This window comes from Toxorhynchites rutilus, chromosome 1, assembly GCF_029784135.1.
Source record: "Toxorhynchites rutilus septentrionalis strain SRP chromosome 1, ASM2978413v1, whole genome shotgun sequence".
Lineage (NCBI taxonomy): Eukaryota > Metazoa > Arthropoda > Insecta > Diptera > Culicidae > Toxorhynchites > Toxorhynchites rutilus.
This window is the reverse complement of record NC_073744.1, coordinates 65718774-65733214: the sequence shown is the minus strand read 5'-3', so window position 1 is coordinate 65733214 and position 14441 is coordinate 65718774. Positions and strand designations below refer to the sequence as shown.

Sequence of the window (14441 nt, the reverse complement as noted above, 5' to 3'; positions counted from 1 at the left end):
AAATTTGTGTTTCATTTGTATGGCAGTCCCCCTTAGAGAGGGGGGAGAGTTTTCGAACTATCATAAGAACCTTCCCCGACCTCAAAAACCCCTACATACAAATTTTCATGTCGATCGGTCCAGTAGTTTCCGAATCCATAAGAATCAGACAGAAGAGATTTGAATCGATTTCGGTAATTGCTTTTATATCTCACTAGCTGACACGGCAAACTTCATTCCGCTCAAAATGGATTTTTTTGTTATCAATACCTTCAAACATTCACGTTTTCTTGCTAAGTGAACGTTTGATTGATTGATCTTCAAATTGACCCTTTACAATTTCCTTTCACTTTAAATTTCCTAGTACTTCTACCAAAACTCGTCATTGTAATATAAAATTATTTTCAGACACAATTAGCGTTGAACGCTTTTTTTCAATCACTTGCAAATAACATATTTCTATCTTACATGGAATACATATTTGATACAGAAAATATACTAAAATTATGACATCTCAAATATGACGATTGTTTCTTCTAGTTTTGTGATTACCCCTTTGTTTGATAAGTTCTCGGGATATGCAAAAAATTATGTTTCATTTGTATGACAGCCTCCCCTTAAAGAGAGCAAAGGAGTGTCGCACCACAATAAAAATATTTCTTGTCCCTTAAAACCTACATATGCCAAATTTGGCTCTGTTTGCTTGTTTACTTCTCGAGTCATGTGACCTCCCCCTCTTGGAGAGGAGGGAGAAGCATCGAAACACCATAGAACAGTATCGTGCTCTCTAAAACCTCCATATGACAAATTTCCGTTTGCCTCGATTAGTTCTTGAGTTTTGCAGAAATTTGTGTTTCATTTGCATGGCAGCCCCCCTAAGAGAGGGGGGGAGGAGTATCTAACCACCATGCCACATGCCAAATTTAGTTTCATTAGCTTGATTAATTCTCAAGTGATGTAGAAATTTGTGTTTAATTTGTATGGCAGCCCACCCTTAGAGAGAGGGGAGGGGTCTCGAACTATCATAAGAACCTTCCCCGACCCCAAAAACCCCTACATACCAATGTTCATGTCGATCGGTTCAGTAGTTTCCGAATCCATAAGAATCAGAAAGACAGACAGAAATCCATTTTTATAGATATAAGATAAATTAATTAGATTGAATTTAGGTAATACGTCTTTCCCGCAAAATAAGAAACTCCATATCGATATCCATTTCGATTAGAGTCAATATTTTAATAAGACAATCTCATGGTATGGTTCCAGAACCGACCTCTGGAACCATACCCCTCACTTGAATCAATCAAGCTTGATTACGGGCTTAACAATTCATGGTGGGACTGTATAACCTAGAATATCAACATGGAACAATTGAACGTCTGTTGTTTTTTTTTAAAGCTGGGAACAAACATTAACTGTTTTTGTGTTTTTCCGGAAGATTAGGCATGCAAACATCGTTTTATAGAGAAAAGAGAAAATTGACAAAAAAAATAACATGGGACAACTATGCGTAGAGTAGAACGGCAGTACTGTTGTTTTAAATAAATAAACCAATGTACGAACAATTCACTCAATTATCTCCAAAATGAATAGGTAAGCAGATCGGGATGGGGAAATTATACAGCATTTGTTGCCTGAATCATGTTAGCAGCAACGATAGAAATAATCCCATAATTCGTCTGCTTCATCATATCTCCCCATCATAATCCCATATAACAGAGAAAGATCACGTTGTAACCCAGAATGAATTCAAGCTTGAACAATCCTCTGATGATGTTAAACCAACCGATGTATGTTAAACATACGTGATCTATGTTGTACATCGATTATGGAGCAAATTCAATCATATGCACCATCATCGATACGATTGAGGGCATCCGAACTAATGCCTGTGATTTCCAATGAAAGCATCCGTCGCCACCTGATTACTGCTCATCTGCATGTGTCGCATGCACACGCATGCATGCATCATTGCTCCTTCAAATGACAATCCTAGATGAATTAGTCTTGTTCGTTTTCTAGTTCGACCCAGATTACCATGCAACAGGCGTTTGACTTTTCCCCCCAAGCAGCATTCGAAATGCAAACAGTCAGCGCCAAAGCCAAACAACGACTTTCATACTCTAGCCGCATAATGTGTACGTTTTTGTACGCTCGAATGGTCACTTTGCTCTTCACTATCTTCGTGTAGGAATTTGGATCGCAGAGCAATCGAAACGCCCATCGCTACACCCAGACTATGGCTCGAAAACGAACAGAAGCGTAAATTGTGGAACCCTCACCCTAGAGTTGAGCGTGTTAGGCGGAAGAAAGAAAGTATATAGGATTTTTGTTCTGTGTTTTCTGAAATGTTCTCGATTTCACACTTGATGCGTTATCGGCATCGCAAAAAGCGATCTGCAAATCTGGTTCGATGTGATGCCGCTGGCCAATACCGTCCGGTGATTGGATTCTGTACAGCACACCCACTTAATGTCGAGAATGGTTCACAATTTAATAACAATGTTTGTTTGTTTTTCATTCTATATTGATTTTGTTTTCATACAGTGAGAAAATCTGCTAAGTCGTTGGAAAAAGTTTCTTCTCCAGGAATAGGCTTTCAGATTACGTATATCATTCGGAATTTAAAAAACATATATCTTATTTAAGGAATTATCCCACCATGACAAACACAAAAATAAGTTAGTGACTATATAGGGGTAGGGGAGGTAAAATGAACACCCTAAGGAATAAGCCCATTTACAGCGTCCACATACTGCTCTAATCCGCGTTCGTCGTAGAATGTAGTAGCTTAACTAACTGTTGCTCAAGATATTGTACCATTTTTATTAAAAAATAAAAATAGTATATTTTTTATTAAAAAAATTGTATGCTTTTTATTAAAAGAAAAAAGTTGTAATATTGTGAAATCGAGGTTAGAATCATCATCTGGTGGTGGAAAAAAAACACTTTCATGGGATACATTTATTTAAATGGCATACATTTATGCGTTGTTTCTTGTCGAAATTTGTTTAAAACAATGTTGAAATAGTAGGTAGGTACATGTATAGAATAATACGCATATGACCCACATTTTGGTTATCTTTATTATTTTCAACATTTGACAGCTTCATTCAAAACAAACTGTCTCGAATATCTTCATATGTTCGAAGAATGGGGTGGTCATGAAGTATCAATTGGTTTTGACGTAGGACTACGTCTTTCATTTCTATACCGGGGTGTAAAATCAAAGTTTCGAAACCGAAAGCGTTACGCCGGAGACCGAGATTTTGAGCGTTAATAGCTCCTAAACAACTGAACGAAATGGTATGGTAAACACTTCATTCGAAAGATAAAATGTCTACGCGTTATATACTTGTTACTTTTTGATCCAAAAACTTGTTTCAATAGCCTTAAAATTGTTCTCAAAACAGGCTATTGAAGTCACCAATCGGTATATAAGCGAACGCCGCTCGGAAATCCACTCAGTTCTAATTGAACAGCGATTGGAGCATGTTGTCGCTGTTGTGGTGAAGCTCTTCATTTATCATGAAAGCGCGGATGAACGGTGTCACCAAGAGCCTGTTTGTGCACCTTAGGCCAGAAGGGAATCCATCAGGAGGAGAGTGATGCCACAAACGGTTCCCCGGGAAGACATCGCTACACACACACACATACAAGCGCGGAATTCTTTCCGTTTGGATGCCATTCAGCATCGAGAAAGTTCCGGAAAGATCTAATCACTTCTGGAATATAATCTGCCAGTTCCTCTGGGAATTTAAAAATACATTCATGTGAAAGAGTTTATTTTAATGTTTTCTAACCAAATAACACAGCGACCAAATACATTTGATTTTGTAATTTTTCAACTAAGTGTAATTAGCAGGAAAGCTTCTGAAGATTATTCTTCCCCATCAGTAGGATATTTCCGTATCCAATATTGTATGCGCACGCAATCGATTACTGCTCAGTCGCCGAAAGTTTCGAGCTCAGAGAGTTCATCGCCCTCTAGTTTGCCTTCCAAATTGCCATCGTAAACCACACCTTCTGTCGATTCAATCACACACAAAAAACATACTTAAGCGATATTATGGTGGTGAGACGCATTTATTTTTCGTGAGGACATCGACAAGACAACATCGTTGCCTAACGTGCTGGAGGAGGTGGACGGCTAAGGATCGACACATACACGCGCGGAATTCTTTCCGCGCGTGTATGTGATTCAGCATCGAGAAAGTTCCGGAAAGATCTAATCATTGCTGGGAAATAATCTGCCAGTTCCTCTGGGAATTTAAAAATACATTCATGTGAAAGAGTTTATTTTAATGTTTTCTATCCATGTAACACTGACCAAATATTTTTCAATAAAGTGCTATTAACAGGTGGTTATCGAGTTAGTATTAACTACTGGTAGGCTTCCAGTATCGAGGAAAATGTGGAAATATCTAATCGTTGCTGGAAAATAATCTGCCAGTTCCCCTTGGAATTGAAAATTACATTCAAATGAAAGAGTTTATTTTAATGTTTTCTATCCATAAAATATCCATATAATACCTTTGGTTTTGTGATTTGTCAATCAAGTGCAGTTAGCAGAGAAGCTTTTGAAGACTATTCTTCAGAACAAGGTTTTTCGTATCCTATATTGGATGCATAAAACCTTGTGCCTCCACCGTAACGCTCTAGTTTTCGAAGTCCCCCAAATATTCATTTATTCATTTATTCAGAATGGATTTAGATTCAACTTCAAACAAATGATCTCTAAATCAACGATAGTCCTACGTCACCCTTGAGGTTATACCATAGATATAACCCACTTCCTGTTTTTAGTTAAATTATCGAAATTTAAGCACAGGTTGATTTTACCACCCCCTGTTCATTTGACCCGCATTTGTTCTACACTACGTGTTATACCGATAGAACCACTCAATGTTTTAGGTATCCAGAGATATGTAAGAGCTCGGTTAAAATGAAGCACATAGTGTAGGATATAATAACTATATTTGTTTATCAGACTGGCCATTTGAACTTTATTGTTTTGTTCGGGATCGCTGCCGCAGCTTGGTCGAAGTCACCCCGAATAGGTTATTTGAACTGATTGAGAACTAAATATGACCTGCGAATCAGAAACTTTTTGTAATTCATGCGAAGTTGATGTTAGCTTTGTAAAGAAGTGAGAGTTTTTCCATTTTTGTTCTAGAGTTATGAAACACTTGCGTCTTTGTTTTTTTGTGAATGTTTCGCTCCTGAACAAAACAATAATATTCAAATGGCCAGTCTTATAAACGAAGGTAGTTATTATATGCTACACTACATACTCCATTTCAACCAAGCTTTTACATATAGCTGAAAATTTAAAATAAAATTAGTAGTTCTAACTTTATGACATATACTACATGGGCTGAGAAGTTTCGGGATTTTTAATGAAAACATTTCTTTTTTTTTTTTGGGCAAAGTTGTATTTATTCCTCAACATACTTTCCTTCCAGGGCAATGCACTTGGTATATCTTGTTTCCAACATTTAGATTCCCTTTCTGTAATACGAAACGTCTAAGTTTTTGAAATATTCCTCAGTGTCTGCGATGACTTTCTAATTCGATGTGAATCACTTTCGCTGGAGTCACCGGTTGAGGCTTGGAAACATAGTAGTCGCTGGGGGCCAAGTCTGGAGGATATGGTGGGTGAGCAACCGATTGGAATCGTAATTGGTTCATTTTGGTACACCCAAAGTTAATTTTTAGCACATGTTATTACATTAAATGAGCCGAAAAATAACAGAAAATGATCTACTCCCCAATACGTGTATATCATTTGTATAATATATATGCTAGACCCAATATGAGCCAATATGAGCGAGCGACACAGGCGAAACATAGTTTACCAAATACATGGTCCAGGCAGAGAAACATATCTATTCTCGTTCATGCTTTTCTTTTTCCTCTTAGTAAACATTTTCCAACATCATTTTATGATGAGGTGTAATATTATCACGCTTTTATATAACATCACAAGTAGATATTGCATGCATTGCAACATCACAAGTAGCTTTGCATTCCAGCCAGCCTTCGTTCGATCTCCATTGACGTCGTGTGGATTTTTTTTGGCACAATTCCAAATGAAATGAAGAAAGAAAAAAGAAAGAGATGTTTGCTCCCATACATACAAACCTTTTTTAAGCTATTAAAACAGCTCATTACTTGCGCATTTGACCCTCCAGCACACGAAATGGCATTATTTCTGCCAAAGTTAGTTTGGGTGTAGGAAAAAAACATTTACCAAAGCGTTTTTGGACAAACCGAACGACGAAATAAAAAAAAAGGACCCATATAACGAAGAAAAGAGTTCTGTACCGTCACGACAACGCACCGTCGCAGACGCCCTTGAATCGATGGCCAAATTGAACCAATTATGGTTTCAATTGGTTGCTCACCCACCATATCCTCCAGACTTGACGCTCAGCGACTACTACATGTTCCCAAACCTCAACCGGTGGCTCCAGGGAAAGGAATTAACATCAAATAAGGAAGTCATTGCAGAAATTGAGGCATATTTCGAAGACTTAGACGTTCGTACTACAGAAAGAGAAACGATATTTTAGAAACTTGGTATACCAAGTGTATTGCCCTTGAAGGGATTTAGGTTGAAGAATATATATACAGCTAGGATACAGATTACCTTATGTTTGATACCTATCAGTGTTATTCTATGTAGAAAAGTATAATTTTCCTGATTTTTTTGACGTAGGACTAGGTTTTTGATTTCTACGAGGGTCGTTCAAAAAATAAGTTCAGTGCCTCAGAAATCGCGGAAAAATAAAGTTAGTACAAAAAACAAGATGATTTTCATATTCTACGTTTTATTTTCTATTTTTCTACATAATCGCCGTAACGTTCGAGGCATTTTCCATAGCGTGGCACGAGTTTTTTCTATTCCGAGCGCGAATTGCGTAGCGTCCAATTTTTTGAAGTACGATGTAACGTTCGGCGTTCGGCGGTCAACGATTCGATAACACTGAAGAAATTCGTGACCCAGTTACACCGCACTTCAAAAAGTTGGACGCTACGCAATTCGCGCTCGGAATAGAAAAATACTCGTGCCACGCTATGCTGGGTATTTATGTAGAAAAATAAGAAATAAAACGTAGATTACGTTTTATTTCTTATTAAATAAACGTAACCACTCGGCCACGTGCTCCCGTGGCCGAGTGGTTAGCGTCATAACTAACATGCCGGGTGTTCGGGTTCGATTCCCGTTCTGGTCGGGGGAGTTTTTCGTCAAAGAAATTTCCTCCGACTTGCACTGTGATCACGCGTATTCTAGAGCTTGCCACTCAGAATGCATTCAAGGCGTGTTATTTGGCATAGAAATCTCAACTAAGTACTAATAAAAATGACGCAAGTAATACTACGTTGAGACGGTGAAGTTCCTCTAGGAACGTTAGTGCCATTGAAGAAGAAGAAGAAGATTACAAAAATCACCTTGTTTTGACGTAGGACTACGTCTTCCATTTCTGTACCGGGGTGTAAGTTCCAGGTTCCGAAAACGAGAGAATGACGCTGGACTGCAAGGTTTTAAACGTCAATATCTCTTTTCCGGCTGAACGGAGTGGTATGATAATCATTTAATTCAAAAGACAAAATGTCCACGAGTTATATGATTGTTAATTATTGACCCGAAAACTTATTTCAATAGCTTCAAACTTGTTTAGTATATAAATGTATATAAACTCACATACGCTCTGGAAATCCATTCAGTTGATGCCGCGATGTGAGAAGAGGACGGTCGCACTCAGACGCCTATGCATTATGGTCTTCTTTTCCAAATTAATTTCTCCTTGGCATTTGAATCGAACGGTTGGCTATAAAACATGACGCTTCCCTTGCTTTCGTTCATTTCTACCTCTACACTCGCACCGCGAGAGTTCGTTTTATCGGGACCAAGCACCACGAAAGCAGCTCGGAAAAGCGCACCTGCCGCAGGAAGTGTGAAGAAACCACATCGCTACCGACCAGGAACCGTCGCTTTGCGTGAAATTCGTCGCTATCAGAAGTCGACCGAATTGCTGATACGCAAGCTACCTTTGCAGCGTTTGGTTCGTAGAATTACCCAGGACTTCAAAACTGATTTACCCTTCAATGTTCTGCGGTTATGGCAATGCAGGAGGCAAGCGAGGCATATTTAGTCGGCCTGTTCGAAGACACCAATTTGTGTGCTAAGCCACTCAGAACACGTCACATCATGCCCAAGGACATCCAGCGGGTCCATCGTATCCGAGGAGAGCGTGCTATTACCTCAGCGTATATTCAACGGCCTTTTTCAGGGACACCAAATTTGATGGATTAGAGTTCAGAAAAGTTTTTGCAGGCCGAACTGAAAGGAGAATTTAGCGAAAATCGTGGTGTCGATTATAATTCGATACAGATGGGTGCCATTGACTATGGATTTGATAATGAAGAATATGAAATTTGTGATAGTGGATATTTCACCATATCGAAAAAATCACTTTGATGAAAGCTGCGTTACAAAATTATTTGTGTACGAATGCCACAAACGATAGTCGATTCTAATTTGCGCTGGGTATTTCCTCGGAGGACTCGATTCCTCCTTTGAGCATTCATAATCTCTTTCTGGCAAAACGAAGTGGTATGAGAATCACATTATTCGAAAGATAAAATGCAAAAGTTTTCTGCCAATCTCCTTTCAACTTCCAACATCTCTTTCTCCCGTTTGTCGTTTTTCAATTCCGTTTCTCCTCTGCAGTTGGACCTAACAGAGCATTTAGCGAAAATTGAGGTTTCGATGATAATTCGATACCGATGGGTGCCATTGACTATGGATTTGATAGTGAAGAACACGATATGATATGGTGTAGTGGATATTATATTACATATAAATATTTGTTTACGAATGCTGCAAACGTTCGTCGTTATTGAGAAGTTGGAATTGTTGGGAAGGGGGTCTTATTTTTACTATGTAATTCCGAGGAGGAATCCATTCCTTCTCAGGTGTTAATAATCCTGCCCCGGATCAACGATGATTCCAATTGTCGGGGCTTGGGGACTGGGTACTATTTGCGCTGGGTATTTCCGAGGAGGAATCGATGCACCCTTTTAGCGTTAATAATTCTTTTCCGGCTAAACGAAGTGATATGTCTAAGAGATGAAATGTCTGAGATTTATATGCTTGTTACTTATTTATTGCTAAGTCAACGTTAGTTCCACGTCCACTTTGCGGTTATATCAAATATATTACCCTCTTCTAGTTTTTTGTCCTAACTTTATTTTTCCGCGATTTCTGAGGCACTGAAACTTATTCTTTGAACGGCCCTCGTATATAGGGGAGTCACTCTATGAAAAACGTAACGTTTATTATGAATTTTCAAATGCATATTACGCAGAATCGTTTTTATGATATATGTTGTAATATATAGCAACTTTTTCACCTGAAACATCAGCAGTGGAAATAATAAAACAAGTGAGTAACGTAATGGCGAACATCTTAAACAATAAGGACCGGTCACGAGTTTTCTCGTGTCTCTTGTCTCATCTGTTGCGGACTGCTCACGAGTTTTCTCGTGTTTTGCGTTCTATCTCGCGTTACGGATGTACCACAAAATAACCCGTGTTTTCTACACTTGATGGGTAAATACTTGGTCTGCCAAGAATCTAACAAGGCCTACCGATGGCTCGACTTTGCCTCATCCACACCGAAGGAAACGATTTCATTCGTAGAATCCGATCAAATGGAGCGTACAAGTTTACCCCAAAACGTGCGGTCCCAGGTGTATGTCTTACAGATTTCTTTGCGATCCTTAACCCTTTCCCGTACAACATCAAGTTTAACTCAAGTTTTAAAGGAGTTAAACTAACAGATTTCTGAACAATGAAAAGAATTACATTTGATAAAACAACTGTTCTGAACAATCACAGTCCTACGTCAAACTTCCGTCTGTGCCCCTAGGCTCAGACCCTTCTACTTTTTTGTATATTTTCTAAAATTTGGTTTTAAAAATACATATAACCTCAAATTGTTACTCCCATCTTCTATTTTTCTTAGCGATTTTAGTATTTTTTTTTTATCAATAATATCCAATAATCTAACAGTCGTTCGTTTTTCAAACAGAACGAATTTATTTACGTTGTTAAGTGACAGATGTTGATACGACTGCTTCATCGAGCTTTCATCCACACATGCACAAATAAGCTCAATAACCTCGCCGGCGAGCTTCAAGTTTTTTCGAATGAACACAATGATCATTCTTCAAATCATACATTCTCGAATTGCAAGGATAAAACACAAGCTGAAGAGCACGTTCGTAGATCCAATGCGCAAGTTATTAAATACATTGCAGGAATCATGCTGGGTGACTGTACAGCGACGCGAGAAATAAATCTGCAGTTCATCGTCGACACACACCGTTCAAACGACGCCCTCTATCTTCTTCTTCAATTGTACTAACGTTCCTAACGTTTACAACGTTCGCCGTCTCAACATAGTATTATTTGCGTCATTTTTATCAATACTTAGTGGAAATTTCTGTGCCAAGTGTATTCTGAGTGACAAGCTCAACAATATTTGCGACCACAGTGCAAAAATCCCCCGTCCGTTCTGAAGAGATAACACGAATAGTGTACAAACATCAAGCAACGAGATCCCGGCACTGTAAACATCATTACTAATTTTGAATCTATGTTCATGAACATATGGTTAGAGAAGAAAAACAACCAACATAGTGCGCTCGATGGATTTCTATGTGTATCGTTAGTGATTCGACGCGTTCGGCATAACGTCATTCTACGATATCTTAAACCGTGCCAACAATTCATAGCTTACATGTACGCAAAAGTAGAGAGCGAACGACTGTGATTTCTATGACACAATCAACAGAAACGACTTGAGGAAGAATACATTCACTTGCGAGATGCTATCATGAGCAACAACGACACAGCCTTTGCTACTTCCAGGCCAGAACGCGTATTTTGTTATGATATTACAGTACGTGTATTCAAACAAAAAAATAAGTTTTTAAAGAGCTTCATTACAACATTAGGGGAACCGCGGGTGATACGGACAGTGGGGGTAATATGGACAGGTGGTTGATTTGTATAGTTACACTAGCTGACCCGGCAAACTTCGTCCCGCCCAAAATTTGTTATTTGTTATCACTACCTTCAAACATTCAGGTTTTCTTACTAAGCGCAAGTTCATGAATCCAATCGCAGAACTGTTCATCGATTGATCTTCTAATCGACCCCGTTGAATTTACCTTTTACTACAAAATTCCTAGTACTTCTACCAAAACTCATCATTATAATATCAGATTATTTTCAGACACAGACCCCTCCCTCTTCTCCCTTTTAGAGAGAGGGGAGGAGTGTCTATTAACCATAGCAACGTTTCGTGCCCCCTAAAATCTTAATATGCCAAATTTGGCTCCATTTGCTTGATTAGTTTTCGAGTTATGCAGAAATTTGTTTTTCATTTGTATGACAGCCCACCCTAAGAGAGGGATAAATATCTAACCACCATAGAATCGTTCATTTCCTAAAACCTAAAACCTATATTCTATATTTCGGTTTATGGATTAACAGAGAAGCGATATCAGGTATGTACGGAAAATTAAATTCATTTTTGAGTGGAAAATTATTATTGAAATAATTGTACTGGTGGGGTAAAACGAACAGTTGCCAGTGGGAGTGAGATGGACTGTGAAAAGTCTGTTTAATATATTCCTATGGAATGTCCTGCGTCTATAAATGGAAATCAATTCGTCAAATGTTGACTGTTTAGAAGCTGACTGGAACCGAAAGCAAAATAGTTGAGGGTCTGTCCGTTCATCCTGCTGAAAAGCACGATATCACTTCTAGGTGGATTGATTCGATTTTTTCATCACTTAACGGACATTCGTGATGAGTTCGGATCTTGGCTGAATAAAATTATTCCCCTCGCGATCGATAAACCTCTACGCTTCATATATTACAAATCTGTCCATATTAACCCGCAATGAAAAAAATGTTTTACTTTTTAGTTTGTTTTAATTTCAGTAAAAAACATTGAAAAGCACTTTTTTGTAAAATATTTAGCCAATTAGGTAGAAAAACAGTATATTGAATTGGAAGAAACTGCATCAGTTTTGGGAAACATGAGTTTCCAAAGATATAATTGAAGTTCTTTTTAACATGTCCGTTTAACCCCCACCTCTGCTACACGTATTCAGTTCCATATGTTTCTGGATGTATTCTACCCTAATATGTATTCTGAGTAACAGAATAACACATTCTCTGCATGTGGGGAGAAATCTCTAACGAAAACTATCTCTAGTAATGATTTAATATTATGGATGCAAGCAGATGTATAGAAAAAATAGTTAAGTTAGGGTCAGGATTATTATTTATTTCATAATCAAAATATTCACTAAAAATTATGTTTATTACAGTACAACGTTTGCCGGGTCAGCTAGTGTCTTATTATAATCGTGAAGTGATTAGAAACCGAAAGGAAAATCAAGGTAAAAGTGTAACCGAAATACACCAATAAGTAATACACAATGAGAGGTCAGGCATGTTGTTCAAATGTTATTACTCCCATTTGGCTTTGTTCGCCACACTTCCGCAAATCCACTTTCCCGTGTTGAAATAATTCATGTAATTAAACAATACGCTTAATGCCAAATTACCTTTAACCACACATGGGATTAGTTTTTGAATCAAATATCCGAACCGCAACGCTGTTGACCAGACTTTCCAGCTATCAATTACAACGCAGCGATCAATTCGTTCCTCGCTCACTTTGTGTTTTGTACATTCACCTTTTCTTCGCACCGCCAACCAACAAACGAATTTAGCAATGAAATTTCTCCGCCGCACAATCCTTTCACTCACAATTAGCAATGCAATCGATCGAATGCCCTCCGTACAACAATCGTATTAATCACAGGGGCACCACAAGTTTCACCAAATGCACAAAATTCCGACGTCTCGTCACCAGCTCGGAAATTATCCATGAAAATTTCCCCTCGCCAATCCACAATAGCTGGGAAGAAATCCGCTCAACGGAAACTGTCACGTTCTATCAAAATCACTATGCACTTCCGGTTCCTCAGTCACAACATATGCATCCAACGAAGACGTTGATAACCCACCAATTCTTACGTCCGCTTGGCGGTGAAGCAAGTCCTTCTAGTTCGCAGCATCAATGGCCCCGATACGGTTGGCCTGCGGTAGTAGTCGATATGCGCGCGCGCGTGCTTCTTCGAACGATTTCACCAGCCAAATAAAACCAGCGAACGTGGAACGCGAGGGCCAACCAGTCAACCAGCCAACCAGCCAACTCAAGATCGACCGAAGAAAGCAGTGAAATTTGAGCGCGCGCTGACGGCGTTCCGGAGAGAGTGGCGCCGCGAGAGATGGCGGTGTGTAGCAGCAACGTGACGATCGTCATCGTCATCAGCAACGACGATCGACTAACCCCTCTCGGAGGTTAGACCGAGTGTTGCTAATGATCGTCGTCGTCGCCCGGCAGCCATGTGGTGCCGACCGCGAAAGGGGAGAAGGAGATTACTGACAAAAAGAGCTTTTAATTGCAGCCCCGAGTTCACGGTCGGTTGATTTTGGCCGCCGCTCGAGTTTCGAGTAAGTTCTTCGGAATGACACAATCAGGGTACCCAACGGGCGAAGAGCGAGTGATAGGAGGGAAGATTTTCGCTGGAGGGAGCACTCAATATGTAGCTGAGTAACGCCGAATGGGTGAATGTTTTTAACATAATTTGCGTGTAAATTAGGTGAAAGGGAGGTGAGACAAACAGGTTGAGAAGAACTACGATTGTATGATTGAAATCATGTTCTTTCCAAAAGATAAAATAGGGTAAACTGACCAATATTGAACCCTCGGAAATATCATTGCACAATGGCCCAGGAGGCACATCTAAGTGGAAATTAGCATCTAGAGTTCGTCAGTTTTTCTCTAGACAAAAACTGTCTTCGACAAAGTTGTTACATATGATAGAGCGCCCATTTTCATGTTGTCAAAAATAGGGTGACCAAAAATTTCGTTCAAATAAAAAATATAACTTTCCTAACTTTATAGATAAGGGTAAACATAGTACGACCATGTTGTAGTCCTAGTCATTTGAGACAACTTTGTATAACAAAGTTTTTCTATCGCTCGGAATAAACAATATAGCGCTTTTTTTAAGTTTCATTAGGCTCACCATGAAAAAAAAACTGTTTTAGCTCTAACTTTTATGTTTCAAATTTTGCATGCAAACTGTCTTCGAAAGACTTTTAGAAAATACTAATACAAACATTTTGCGATGCAGAACTTGTCAATATCTCAACTCTACTCAAAGTTATTGATATTTCTTCCCGAAAAAATACGCTCTCTTCATTTTTATCTCTATTCTAGTGATTCTAGTATTTTTTGAAGAATGTCGGGAGCGAGTGAACTTGTGATCTCTGCGTGAGAGGTATGGATGTTACCTCTACGC

The 14441-nt window shown here is 38.9% G+C and overlaps 1 protein-coding gene across 1 annotated transcript in view; it reads right to left on the bottom strand.

Annotated features, from left to right (window-relative positions):
• LOC129761884 (uncharacterized) overlaps positions 1 to 13215 on the bottom strand; it is a 144585-nt gene extending 131370 nt beyond the window's left edge. The window contains exon 1 of the mRNA XM_055759714.1: positions 12633 to 13215. The gene's annotated coding sequence lies outside the window, so the exon portion shown is untranslated. The remainder of the gene's footprint in view (positions 1 to 12632) is intronic.
• Between the last annotated feature and the right edge of the window lie 1226 nt (positions 13216 to 14441).